Source organism: Sapajus apella, unplaced genomic scaffold (assembly GCF_009761245.1).
Source record: "Sapajus apella isolate SASKATOON/1434 unplaced genomic scaffold, GSC_monkey_1.0 scaffold45, whole genome shotgun sequence".
NCBI lineage: Eukaryota > Metazoa > Chordata > Mammalia > Primates > Cebidae > Sapajus > Sapajus apella.
Genome location: NW_022436985.1, coordinates 2788640 through 2802835, shown reverse-complemented (window position 1 = coordinate 2802835; position 14196 = coordinate 2788640). Strand labels below are relative to the sequence as shown.

The 14196-nt window shown below is 38.2% G+C and overlaps 1 protein-coding gene across 2 annotated transcripts in view; it reads right to left on the bottom strand.

The window, feature by feature from the left end:
* Positions 1-14196, bottom strand: part of UNC5C (unc-5 netrin receptor C) — a 393986-nt gene that overhangs the window by 102123 nt on the left and 277667 nt on the right. The gene's annotated exons all lie outside the window — the stretch shown is intronic.

Below are 14196 nucleotides of genomic sequence, written 5' to 3'. Positions count from 1 at the left end.
TAAGACATCATTATGGTGTCTGCATTCCACTGGATAACTAAGTCATCTCACAGTTCTTTTTAAAGATGTCAAATGTTTATAATACACACAGACATGGTATCTTTTTCCACTATTTAATTTTTGATAATTTTTAGATACCAACTTAAAATGTGCAAGGAGGTATGCATTTTTAAAATCTTTTAGGGATATGCTAGCAAAAATTTTGAAGAGCACCTCATTAGAGCATAAGAGGATGGTGGTTTTGTTACCAAGAAGGAAATTCTACCAGGGGAGAATGAGGAAGGCTGAGAACTGGGAAGACTAAAGAACAGGCAGGAGTGGGAGTGGCGGTCAGTGAACAGAACTCTCCTAATATTTGTCCTGGATGCTCCTGCGGTTGTGTTTATGCTGCACTTTCACAGAAGGCCAATGAGATTTCACCAAAAGACACTCAAGTCTCAAGTACGAAGGCCTAGGGGTAAGACCCAGCTTTGCCATTTGCGGATTCTATGCTATTGACCAAGTCACACAACATCACTCAACCTTATATTTCTATTTCTACGATAAGAAGAGTAGTGTCTGTCCCAACTCCCTCATAAGGTTCTTGTGGGGTATGAAAAGTATGCTATATATGAAAGCACTCTTGATGGCTTCTGTACAACTTTAAGCTGGTGTTATATTATGATTTCTTTATAGAGTAAATAACTTATTCTACAACATGTCCTTATTACTTTAACTTGTATAAATTAAGATATAAGTTTAGTAAACAGGGAAGAATGATATCTAGTAAAAAATGAAAGATGTTTAAAATATGTTCAATGGACACATTTTCCATTAAATTCTGTCCTAAAGACACCATCTATTGATACATATCCAGATGCTGGAACTCTGTGTTCCGCCAACTGAACACTCGTTTGCTTCTTTCTCAGGCAGCACGCTCTGTGGTGAGGATGCTGAGCAACAGTGTGATATAATTCTGTAAGGAACAATCTTCACATTGTCAGTCCTTTGTCAACATTCAATCAATGAAAGACCAACAAAAATAGGTCATCCTACCTCAGCTGAAAGGTGTTAGCAACTAGGAAAAAGGAGAAAGTTTATCCTGAAGACAAACTTGAAGGTTTACATGTCACTCCCAAGACCACGCCCAGCTGAAATCTTGCACTCAGAAATTCACTCACTGGTGATTTTCTAGTCTTCCTCCTCTTAGGCTTGTTGAGACCCTGGGTCATCAACAAAGTACTCAATATTTTTGTGATTTTTCCTTAATCTGAGAAGATGGCATATTTCTCTTTTTTCAACAAAGTGAATAGTCCAAAAGATATAAACTCCCCCAATGCTGCTTGAGTCTCAATTAATCCAGAAACATGCCGACATCTCTTCTATCCTAAAAACAAACCAATAACAAAATTAAGCCTGACACACCCGCCCTCCCCAGCTATGCTTCAGACTTCTCTTTCCCTTCCTTAGTGGCTAAACTCCTTGAAAGAGTGAAATGCCCACAGTCCCTCTCTATTCACCTGCTCATTCACTCTTCCATTTAGCCATGTCTGAATTCCTGCTCTCCACTTTACTCAAACTTTACTTTCAAAGGTGACCAGTGGCCTTCCTCGTTACCAAATCCATAGGTATCTTCTCTGCTCTATGGCAAACCGCTCCTCTGTCCCTCTGAAAAGCCTCCCTCTGCTGTCTTTCCTGCCACTTATCTGTTCTTTTGCAAACTTCTTTCACTGGTCCCCTCATAGCATCCAGTATTTCCATATATTCCTTCTCAAGAATCTCCGTCTCCCTCATTTTCTCCTCTGTTTTATATCATGCTTCTTTGTCCTGCATCAGAATCACCTGAGGAGTTTTTAGGCCGTCCTGTTGCCTGGGCCCCACCTTCAAAGGTTCTAATTTAATTGGGCCGACACAGGGCCCAAGAATCAGTGTTTTTAAAAACTCAGGTGACCGCAATGTGCATCCAGTTTTGAGAACAAGATCTACGCTTGCTGAGTGACTGTATTCAATCTCAAGGCTGACAACTCACAAATTGTTACCTTCAGTCCCAACTTGTGTTAAGCTCTATTCATACTTCCAATTACTTTTTAGATAATTCCACATGGATGCTCAACAAACACAAAAAAACATAGTAAGTGCTGAACCTGGTGTGATCCATTCACACCTATTATGGTGTGAATTCACCTATTATGGTGTGAATCCATCACAGTATCTCCTCATTGTTCTGTCTATAAACTTGGTCCTCCTGGTCGTCATCTTCTTCAATAATGGAGTCGTTAATGGACACTGAAGTTGAATTTCTTTTCCATTTAAAACTTTCTAAAAATTTTCATTTATGAAGTGTGTATAAATAATAACACACAACACAATGAAATGTGCTTACTCTACTTTTAGAAAATTGATGAGATGGCTGTGACACCTTTTAAATAACTGACTGAAAATACATTTTTTGCCTGGAGTTTATCTGATTAGCTTATGAAAATCCATCAAATGAGATCACACAAACAATTTGTGTCATTTTAATGAACCAAATTTCAAAAACACACAGTCAATAAAACTCCTTTTTTGTTATAAGGAAAACAAAAGTGCTTTTGAGTCAGGTGGAGCTGGCTTTGAATTCCAGCCCTCCCACTAATTCAGCTTGCAGCCTCGTGCAGGCTCTAAGCTCCCAGAATCATAATCATCACCTGTACAAAGGGAGGGTGCATCCCTCCTGGGGTTTAGGGGATTTTTAAATGAGACATGGAAGAGAAAACACCTGGAATTAGGAGACAGTAAGTGTAATTTAATTGCCCCTTCCCTACAACTAACTTGACCCTACACAAAGCTATACCTACCTAAATGTATTTTAAACACTGATGATTCAGTGCCCCTTAGTGTCTCTGGTAAGAAGTATGTATCTTCAATTTCATAATACCAAATTCATAATATCTTCAGAAAAACGCCTGAGAAATCTGACTTTCCATTTACCACTGCACAGGACTATAGGGAGTGGTTTATGAGTCTTCATTCATAAAACACTCCCAGTGAGGAAAGTGTCCTCTTATTTACAGCCTTAATCCCTGCTAGTGTGTGTACAGAAGAGATGTCATATTTCTAGCCTTTCTGCAAGGGGACCAGTTTCCAGCTCTTGCAGTTGGAGGAGAAAGTGTTTAGAAATCCCTCCAACAGTGAGGTCATTCGATTCCACTGATGCCTTCAGTCTGGCAGTGTTCTCAAAATACTAACATGATTTTATTAATAAATATGATTCCTAATTTGATTACAAGTTTTAGGACTACAGCATATTGACACTGTATGGTATGTTCCCAGAAAAGGTGTATAAAACTGCCATCCTTACTTGTGTGCAATGTGATTTAAGGAGTAATTTTTTATGGCTCCTAGACGCACGGTTTTATAGTTTCGCTGTTACTGCTGTTTTATAAAAGTCAGTACCATTGGCTGTGTAAGTAATGTCAGGGAAAGAGTTTTGCAGCAAAACATGGAGATCATTTTTCAATGGCTTAGGCTTCCATAATTTTTTTTTAGTAGCAACTCCAGCATTCAACAGCCTTCATATTTCAAAAATGCTCTGTTAACTCTTTCCTAAATACTTTATTCTTCAGTTTAAATTTTTATTTATCAGCAAAGACAGGGAACTATGGATTAACTTTTCCAGTGGTTTATCCATTTATAGCTCATCATTAAATATAGGATAAGTTATAATCTAGTTTAATCCTGACTTTCCATAGTCATTTTCTCACTTTAATTCACTCCCCCCATCTTTGTTATTAAACATCATAAAAATGAGAGTACCGAAGACAGATTCCCACGTTCTTGCATTTAGAAGTATATACGGTGGGACCCCATTTAAAGATAGCTATTTTCAAAACAGTGCTTATTTCCAACAACTTTTCTCATGGTTTGCCATCAAAAGTTTTAAAATTGTAACTATGCTCATGCTTTACTATTAAAAAACAGAAGACGAGTATCTGGGGCAAAGTCATATAATTTTTAAAAAGGACAGCTGTGGCCTCTTTCTCAATGCTGCATTCTTCACAATGCCCTGGGCAGAAGGAATGTGTCCCAGGGTAATTGATATATTTGGGGCTTTCCTGGAATGTCTGACACTAGGAGTAGTAATCGTAACTATTTTCCAATATATTTAATGTCTTCTCTGAGTTGTTCCTTTTTTAAATAAGCAAATTAGTGTCACAGTAGGAAAAAAAATTATGACATTCAAGTCTTATTTTCTGTTTTTAACAAAACAAAAGGCACAATATATTTGTAATCACAATAATGTAGACATTACGGTAACAAAGGATGCTGCTGCACTTTTAGATGATACACATACATAATTGAATATCATTAAGCATTTAGGATTGTGAGCCATATTGGGCAGAAAGTATAGCCTTTAAATTCCAAACTAAACAACAAGCTTTATCTTAGGATACACTTTGACTACCTTCAAGAAGACTAATGTGCTGATTTCATAAGTATCTTCCTCATACTTTTAGAATCAACACAAGCAGGCACTTCTTATGAAATAATTTCACTGTAACTCCATCTCTTTCTAAAACCTTGCCATGTATGGAATGCAAGCGTCAGTAAATAACAATACAAACAAAATCATTTTTTTCCCATCAATCAGAATGCTCCAAAGTTCAGATACCATGGAAACATATAAGTAGAAATTATAACAAATTATAATCTAATTCTGACTTACATGTTTCTAACAACTTCAATATGACCCTATAGGCTGAATTTTGTGATTAGTTTTAGTGTGACCTTTTAGATAAATAAAGCTGATTTTTTCAGAGTATTAAATACTTAAGAATTTGTTTATTTCTATAGTTCAGGATAAGTAAACAACATCCCTGCATTTTAGAAAGAGGGCAATGTAACTTTTTGTTGTTGTTTAAAAGGAAGGAAAGACCAATTAAATTATTTGCAGAGATCCTTCAGAGATAGGTGAACTTTGGTCAGGACCATGCTAACAATGAGAGGTTCTCAGCTCCAAAAATCACTTTTGGCATCCTTTGCCCTTCTGATGCACAAACTTGTTAACCTTATGATTGGTTAAGGAATTGTCTAATCATATATGTCAATAATAGACAGCAAAGCATCTTGCAGTTTTCTTATTATAGTCTCCTGTGAAAGACAGATGTGTTGTGTCTAATTATTCACTGATTGGTATCGGGAGAAACATTAACATAATTGGCACATTTGTTCTAATTAACAGAGGGAAACTGCCACATGCCACCCAACATGAAAAGTGAGTCCAGCAACCATTAGCTAGAAAAATCCACATCCATCAGAAAGTTTACTCTGTTAGACTCAAACTGAGGCTCATCAAGTCAGAGAACAGGTTGAAAATGATATAACAGTTGAGAATTGTGTGCACACCTAAAAGAATGGAGATTCAGCCTAGAATCATTGTGTATAGGTACATTAATCAAACAAATGGGAAAAGCAATTATGGGGCTATTATCAAAATGTACACTCAGCCAAGCTAAGCTTCTCCAAGGAGCATTAGCTAGAAGCTGGGACTCTGCCAAGTTTTACTGACTGGTTTGGAAGTGACACATCTGAAGTTTTTGGATACTTGTTTAACTTTGTCCTTTATACCAGTGCTTCTCAAACTTTGCTGCATTTTAGAATCACCTGAAGAACTTTAAAAAAAATCTTGATAACCTGGCTGTGTATCATATCTATTAAATCAGAAACTCTTGGGTGGGATGTAAGCATTGATAGTTTCTAACAATTTTCAGGTGATCCACAGTGCCTCCACTTTTGAGAAACAGTACTGCAGAGTGGTTTTGTTTTGTTTTTTGAGGCAGGGTCTTGCTCTGTTGCCCAGGCTAGAGTGCAGTGGTGTGATGACCGCTCACTGCAGCTGTGGTTTTGACTTCCTAAGCTCGAGTGATCCTCCCAACTCGGTCCCTGGAGTAGCGCACATCTCCATGCCTGGCTAATTTTTATTTTTTGTAGATATGGGATTCTCTTACATTGCCCTGGTTGGGCTCAAGTGATCCTCCCACCTTGGCTTCCCAAACCACTGGGATTAGTTATGAGCCACCATGCCCAGTGCAGACTGGGTTAGCAGATCTTGCTAAGATTCTGATTAAGTGTTGTGGGTCTGAGACTCTAAGCTCCCAGGTCATGTCGATGTGTATAATCTATGTACCACAGTTAGAATAGCAAGGCCTTGATAATTCTTTTTGTATTTTTATTTTTAGACAGAGTTTCACTCTTGTTGCCCAGGCTGGAGTGCAAATGCAATCTTGGCTCACTGCAACCTCCACCTCCCAGGTTCAAGCAATTCTCCTGCCTCAGCCTCCTGAGTAGCTGGGATTATAGGCAGGCACCACCATGTCCTGCTAATTTTGTATTTTCTTTTCTTTTTTCTTTTTTTAAGTAGAGATGGGGTTTCACCATGCTGGTCAGGCTGGTCTCAAACTGACCACCAAAAGTGGATCACCCACCTTGGCTTCCCAAAATGCTGGGATTACAGGTGTGAGCCCCTGTGCTCGGCCAAGGCCTTGGCAACTCTAAAAGACATCGATGGTTAATAAGTCTTCTGTAGACTTTTATAGGTAGGTTTGGCTCTAATTGCTCCAGTGTGAAATCCTAGTATTATTTTCTTATTTCTCCCACTGGTGAAAGATATCTCACCTTCCCTTGTAGGTGCTTTAAACAATCAAAAAAGGTCTTTACTGTGGATAATTATGCTGGATGTTCTCTCTTGCCAAGAACCAGAGGCTACTATGTAGATTTTTGCTTCCCGGTTTTGGAATAAAACAAGTATTCATTCATTTCTGTGTTGATCACTGTACAATATACTTTGCACCTTTCAGTAGGTCTGTGGAAGTCTGGGCATTTTTGTGCTTTTTAAAAAAATGTTGGTTTTTAAGCAAGCTGAAATTATATCTTTGGACAATGGTAAAAAAAATATACAGTGAAAGGATAAAAAAAAGCAAGTGGAAGCTAGTTTTGCTCAGTTGTTGTTACTTCTGCAAAGGAAAGGCATTTGCCAAGAAAGGGAATTTGTTTTCCTGCTGGGGAAACACTCTCTTAATGGCACATATGTCTGGCTCATTGATTTGAGGGTTGAACATACACAGGCCATATTGTAGAGGTGAACTTGTCTTGAAATCCGAAAACTTCTAAACCTGACTTCAACTATGAGGAGATAAAAGCATGTTGACAAATGAACTAATAGTAACAATAACCAAGTAAAATAAAATAACCGAAAACCTAAAGTAAAATGACTATATAATAGCACCATCCAAGGGAACAAAATGGTGTTGAAGTGTCCGCAAAAGGCTACATTTCTAGGGCAAAAGGGCAATAAATTGATGAATCTGTAGCTAGTTCCTAACCGGTTTTTACTGTAAATTTGCCTTTCAGGGAGGGTAACTCTTAGCCTTTCTTTTTATTTTCCAGTTGAAAGTATTCAGGTCTATAGCTAAGTCTGACCATCTTTAGGAAATACATGCTTTTTGCTCTCTCTGATTCCATAATGAGTTTATGAGAGTGTGTGTAGGCATATAAAGAGTCGCTGGAAGAAATCCCAAAGCAAAATAACTTACTGAAGAAAAAACTTTTTAGAACAAATAAAGGCCTTCAAAAAGTTTTAAAAACCTTCCTGCTCTGTGATTATGGGCACAAGCTAGGTCTTTGCCTGCTGCTGAATCACTACTGAGCTGGAGACTGTGCTTGAAAACAGCTGCGGTCTATTAACCATTGATTTTAGGTTATCTGAAAAAAGCTCATTTTAGTGGGTCTGCTGAACTTCCGCAGGGAACATTTCAGCTTCTCCTGGAAGACCAACTCTCTTCTAGATTTTCATCATTCAATAAATCTGTAAAGGTGTCCCTAATCTCATTCCTGCACTTCTACAGTCTATTTTCCATGCAGCAGCCAGAATGATCTTTTAAAGACACACATCAGGCCTTGACAATTCTTTAATATCGCCTATGGGTTTTCAGGCATGTAAAGAAAACCTCAAATCACTTACTGTCTCAAGTCCGCGGCCTCCTTTCCTCTTTCCTGACTGAACGTCTTCCTGCACTCCTCCTTGCTGCTGGGTCTCGGACACACTGGTTTCCTTTTCAACCCTGTAACCAATCACCTCCTCCTGAGGGTACTTGTCCTTGCTCCTCCCATTGCCCAGAGCTTTCTTATTCAGATCTTTTCAAGACTGGTGCCTTCCTTATCTTCAGATCTCAGCTCTATTACTGTCTCTTCAGATAGACTTTCCTTGAACTCTAAAGTCATCCTCAATCCCCAACAACCATCACCCTCCCTCATATGACCTTGTCTTATTTCCTTTAACTTGTAATTATCTGAAAATATCTTACTCATTTTTCTTACATTATTGCTTATTGTTTTTCTCCCCAAGGGACTTGACTGACTCGTGTTTCCTGCAACCAGAAAAATGTCTGGCACACCGTGTACCTACAGTAAATATTTCTCGAATAAGTGAATTGATGATGTTTAGAAATCTGCATTTTATACTATAGGCTCAAAGCAACCACGAAGTACATGCAGAAATCAAGCCACAGATATACAATAAGATAAAATCTACTATTTATTTTGCTTTAAAATGGATGTTTATCTTACTGAAACTTATGATTTTAATTTGACTCACATGGTTTCCAGGCTTGTGGTGATCTCTGTGTATAATTATTAGAGGCAGATATCAGAAGAAAAATGTATGAAGGATGATCATAATAAGGAGGTGACTTTGGCGAATGTTGATTGGACCAAAGCAAAGCTTGAAAGTTGCCTGTGAGTCGGGGAAGCTAATACATTTGAAAACCCATCTTCGAGGCTGCGGATCATATCATAATCAAAACTCTGTCTTGTAGTGACACACATGGTAGGAGAAAATTCCAAGAGGTAATTACGGCGCACTAAAAGCAATGTCTCCCTCCAAACTAGTATTCAGATTCTTCTCTCCTCTCCAAACCTCTTTTGCCTGCAAAGAGTGTAAAGCACCGCTCTGGAGACAATACACTTGCACGGAAATTCATCAATATGAAGTTCCTATTACGGGAGAATGGCAGGGAAACGTGAACGACTCATGAAACAAAGTGTTCGGCAGCCATATTAATAATCAATGAGATGGAGAGCCACCTGATGCTGCACATTTGGTGGCGCCTCCAGCTGCCATCAGCTTTTTGCCCTGGCAGTATCAGCTTAAAAAAATCTGTTCCTGGCTTATCACGACTATACTCAGCAAAATAATCTATTCTTTTGCACTTCACCCCCTATTTTCCCACTTGCTAATTAGAGATCCAAATGTTGATAAATAAGATGACAGTTTCTAAGCACAACTGGGTCAATAAGTTGAACGTTGTGCCCTGTTCTTCCAATTAAACTCCTATGAGAAATAGCTCAATTATAATTAGAGAAGCAATTATCCCCTTGTTAAAGGTGAAACAAATCACAGGTTTTAGAGAAAAATTCAGCTTTGCTTCTTCTGCCATGCCAACAAATCCTGTATCCATTGATGTTTTGATCCCAGTACTCTCCAAAAGAGATAATCTGGTAAAGCATCTCTGAATATATTTCTGGCTCTCCACGTGACAGTAACATTTTCTAGGCATAAAATAAAATGAGCAAAGAGGGATTAATTTTGCAGAGTGCTGCTATTATGCCAGTGGAATAACCCAGCACCAGTTCCATGGGTGTATTAATTTTCTTGCTTCTTCAGGGAGATGGAGGGAAGGTTTATCTGTTGAAAGAAAGGCAAATGCCTCACCAAAAATGGAAGAAAAGAAGGATATTTTTGGCTTGATCCTAACGAAAGTGTTATTGAACACTGAGCTATATCATTTTAGAGTATTCCTCAGATTTGTTTTTTCTTTCTTTCACCTAGGTTACTTGAAAATTTTAATATTATTGTTATTAACACCTCCCGTATAGTCCTGGAATTCAAGTGTCTCCCAGTGGCCTTGGTTCTTGGTCCTAGTGGCTTGGAACCCTGCCCTCGGGGTTCAGAATGATGAAGTCTGTCACACCACACTGAGATCTCTGAATAGGATTGCATCTTCAGGAACGAGAAACATGCTTTTTCTAGAGCGTTCCATCTCCTGAGGTGCTACGACTGTGTCATACCCATCAGGGCCTCTTTCTGTCATTTAGTTAAATATACTTAGAGAATCTACTAAGTGACTTATAACCTGCTGGTATCAGAGATAAAACATGAACAAAAAACTTTTTGCTCCTTATTTCATCACAAGCTTGTCAGGCAGGAAGAAGAGTAAACAGATAAATTTCAACACAAGCAGTAGGCAGAGTTATATAAAATTGTGGCATATGGGGGCTGCCATTTAGCCAGGCACACTGGTTCATCCATCCCAGGTATTCAGTGTGAAAACAGTTCTGTATCTGTTGCTAAATAACTGAGTGCCCCTCACCTCTAGGCCCTGTGTGGCTCCCTGGGATTCCTGGATATCCTGTGCCCCATGGCTAAAGGGTTTATATCTGATATAGCACTAGGCCCCCAAGAATCTTCTCTTGTGCTAAGAAAGCCATGCAGTTATTAAATATCTGGAATAAAATCCCTAGATATGAAGAAAGGACTTTAGAGAGGACAGAGGAAGGAGGAGCCCAGCCTAGAGTTCTGAAATGCTTGTGCTTCATCCCTAGGGTCCCCTGTTTTCATATTTGAAAGGGCTTAGTCAACAGAAGTATAAGGAATCCTCGGTGGGCCTCTTCCTCCTCTGAGACTTTCTTTGCCACTCTCTTCCCTTGGGCTCTGAAAGGAGATCTACCAAGAGTAGTCTCAGCATAAATTTCCTCTTTGGGAGAAAATGCAAGGGACAGTCCAGTGTCTTGAGACCATAAGGACTAAATGAACAATAGTAAATTTAAAGACCAGGGGAAGGGGTTGGGCATGGTGGCTCACACCTGTAATTCCAGCGCTTTGAGAGGCTTAGGTGAGCAGATCACCTGAGGCCCAGACTTTGAGATCAGCCTGGCCAGCATAGTGAAACCCTATCTCTACTAAAAATACAAAAATTAGCAGTGCGTGATAGCACACGCCTGTAATTCCAGCTACTCAGGAGGCTGAGGCATGAGAAATGCTTGAACCCATGGGGGCAGAGGTTGAAGTGAGCCAAGATCATGCCACTGCACTCCAGCCTGGGCGACAGAGCAAGACTCCATCTCAAACGAAACGAAACGAAACGAAACAAAACAAAAGATCAGGGTAAGGGCAGCCGCAGATCACAACTTGCTACAGATAGTTTCATTAACCAACTATTTGGTAGTGTTGCTGAAAGACTGTTTCTGATTTTAAAGCTCACAATATCGTCTTCATTTGTAGCACGTGTGGACTCCAACCCAAGCAATTGACTAGAGAATATAGGAGAGTATCTTGGTGATTCTTAGAACAGAAGCTTCCCCTCTGCATACTCCACAGTGCCAGGAAGAGGGGCAAGGTACTCAGTAAGAATTTTAAATCCAAGAGGTTGAGTTTGGTCTTGTGTGAACTAAAAAAATTGCAATAATAGTACTAACAGTGGCCAATGTTTCTTGATTGCTTTTGACATGTTCTAGGTGGTTTGCATGTACTGTCTCATTTAAACCTCATGCCCACATTCTGCATAGACGCTATTCTATTATTATCTCCCCTTTATGATTACAGAAACTTCGGTTTTTAAATACCTTGACCAAAGTAAAAAATGGTGATGTATGTGTTTAAACCTGGCATTCTGTAAGAACATTAGAAAACCTTCTATTGTGGAGATTATAGGATGCCAAAATAGGGGAGAAGTGAAATGTTATTACCTTAGAAATGCCTATGCCATTATTTGTAGCCAATGTGGTATATCAAAACTAAGACTTGAGTTCTTGAAAAACTTATTGATTTGGAGAGAAAAGGAATTACTGCCTCCTGACATTCTGCAAAGAATATACTTGACTACTTCCTCAATGGAACTAGACATATGCTTATAAAACAGAGATCAATTGAAACAATCAGCCATATGTTCATTGAACATACTCTGTCTGACTCTTTCTTGGAATCATTTGCCTTGGAGACAAAAGGAGCACAAATGCAGGTTGGCGTCATCTCCCAAAGACTGATCCTAATTATTACAAAACACATGAGTTTTACCTGCTGGTTTTCCTTTCAGATCAATATTTCACTTTGTCCTATTTTTATGCGTGAAGATTCTTTAAACAAATAAACATTAAATAATGGATGCATTTATATTAAAATGAAAATGACTGTATAATCCTTTAACTCACTAAGTTACCTTTCATCCATTTCTTTTTTAATTTATGTGCTCCTCTTGAGCAAATGGCAGTCGTAATATGTCATGTTAAGGTATTCATTAGCTTTCTGATCTTGGTGATTTTAATAGTGTTGAAAAGAGTCTACACAGGAATTTATTAGCCTGCTCTGGAGCATGTGTGTTTGATCTCTCTTCTGACTTAAGAAAATGAAAAATAAAAGTGCATTAAATATAGTTCTTTGAATGTCAAATGGGTATATGATTTTTGAGCTTGCCAAGTTTTAATTGGTCTCTTCCCTAGTGATGATACAAATAGAATTCACAGCCAATTAGTTTGCAGTCATGAATCTTTACTCCATGACAAACTGAACTACTTGGCTGAGGAGGCTGAAAAAAATGAAGAAATTATTAAGATCTCCTCACCTAAAGTCTTTGCAAGGATCAGTTACCTTTTATAAGCCTGGAGCAAAAATGATGCTATGGATACCCATGTTGTTCATGATTTGTTTTGGTCTTTATTAAGGTGGTTTAATGGAGGAGGTGTGCATTAAAATTTTAGAAATACCATTAAGAAGACAGATACACTACTGTAATTACCAGAATGAAATACTGAATAGAGAAGAGTTTCCATCTTCCTAGTCATACTAAATCATACCGTGTCTTAGTGCTGGAAGATAAGGTTTTGATGCCATTGAATGAAATAGCTACTATCATGCAAAGTCTCTGATACGATTGGCATGAGATGCCAATTAGTGGTAAAAAAATAGCTCTCTTTCAAAGTAAAAAAAGGAATTTCATTAAAATTTCCTTTGAGTTCTTTGCATTGACTCATAGAGATATAAATGGCCATGATAGAAAGATGGAATTACTTCATAAGGACTCTACATAAATTTTCAATTACTTAATTTTTATTATTAATAAAAGAACAATCAGATGTTTGAGTTTGTTGTCAGGGGACCAGCTAACTACCTGACCCCATCTTTACTTCCTGAAAAATGGAAAAACTATGAGAAATAAAATACTAAGTATATTACAAGTTATTAATTGCTTTTGGACAATGTTGAAAGTCTCAATAGTATTACTTTTTCACTTTCATACACAGGCACAACTTCAGGGCTTAATTTTTTAAAATTCATATACATTGGACCCATATAGAAGTCCAAATTGCAACAACTGAAATATGCCTCTTTCAACACGTGCAATACAGAGTAAAACTTTCAAATTACTCAACGTAGGTTGGAGGCCAGTGAAGACTGCCACCAAACTGGCCACTATGCCACTTGTCAAATCAATGTGCACTTGGGCTTGTAGGACAGGAATCAGTTAGGACAATAGTGTCAGATGCATATAAGGACGTCTGCTATTAATCATGTAAAGGGTAATTTTTTTCAGAGTTTAGGATTTATTTGTTAACAAAGGAAAGACAGAGTATTAGTTTTCCTCAATAGTGTGGTCTGAGATGATGGTGAGTGCTTGCAATCTCTTCTGGGTCACAGAGTCCTCTTCCCCAAAGAGAGTTATTTTCAAAGGGCATGGTATTGTGTGGTGCTAATGAAAAGTCATGGTATGCATCTGATTTGTAATACTTCACTAGCAACTAATAGGCTTTGTTCTAGCAGAAACCCAAAAATGAAAAATAAAGGACTTGATGGAAAGGTTATAGGATGAAACTAATTGACACCTGTTACTCCTAAAACATGTTATTACGCAAGGTGTGTGGGCATGGCTTTCAGGTATGTCTATAACTATATCACAGAATGAAAAATACACATGTAAAGTGCACAGGCTCACAGACACAGAAAAACACACACTCTTCTTACACTCACATTTTTTGCATATCAGCAAGAACAATAATAAAATTCATGGCACTTTGTTAAGTCATACCATCTCTCTCTAGGATAAATGCCAGATAAAATAAAGCAGTATTTCTGATTTCTTGAAAGAGAATGACAAAATTAAACCAAGCTGCCTGTGGCTTTGTCCAATG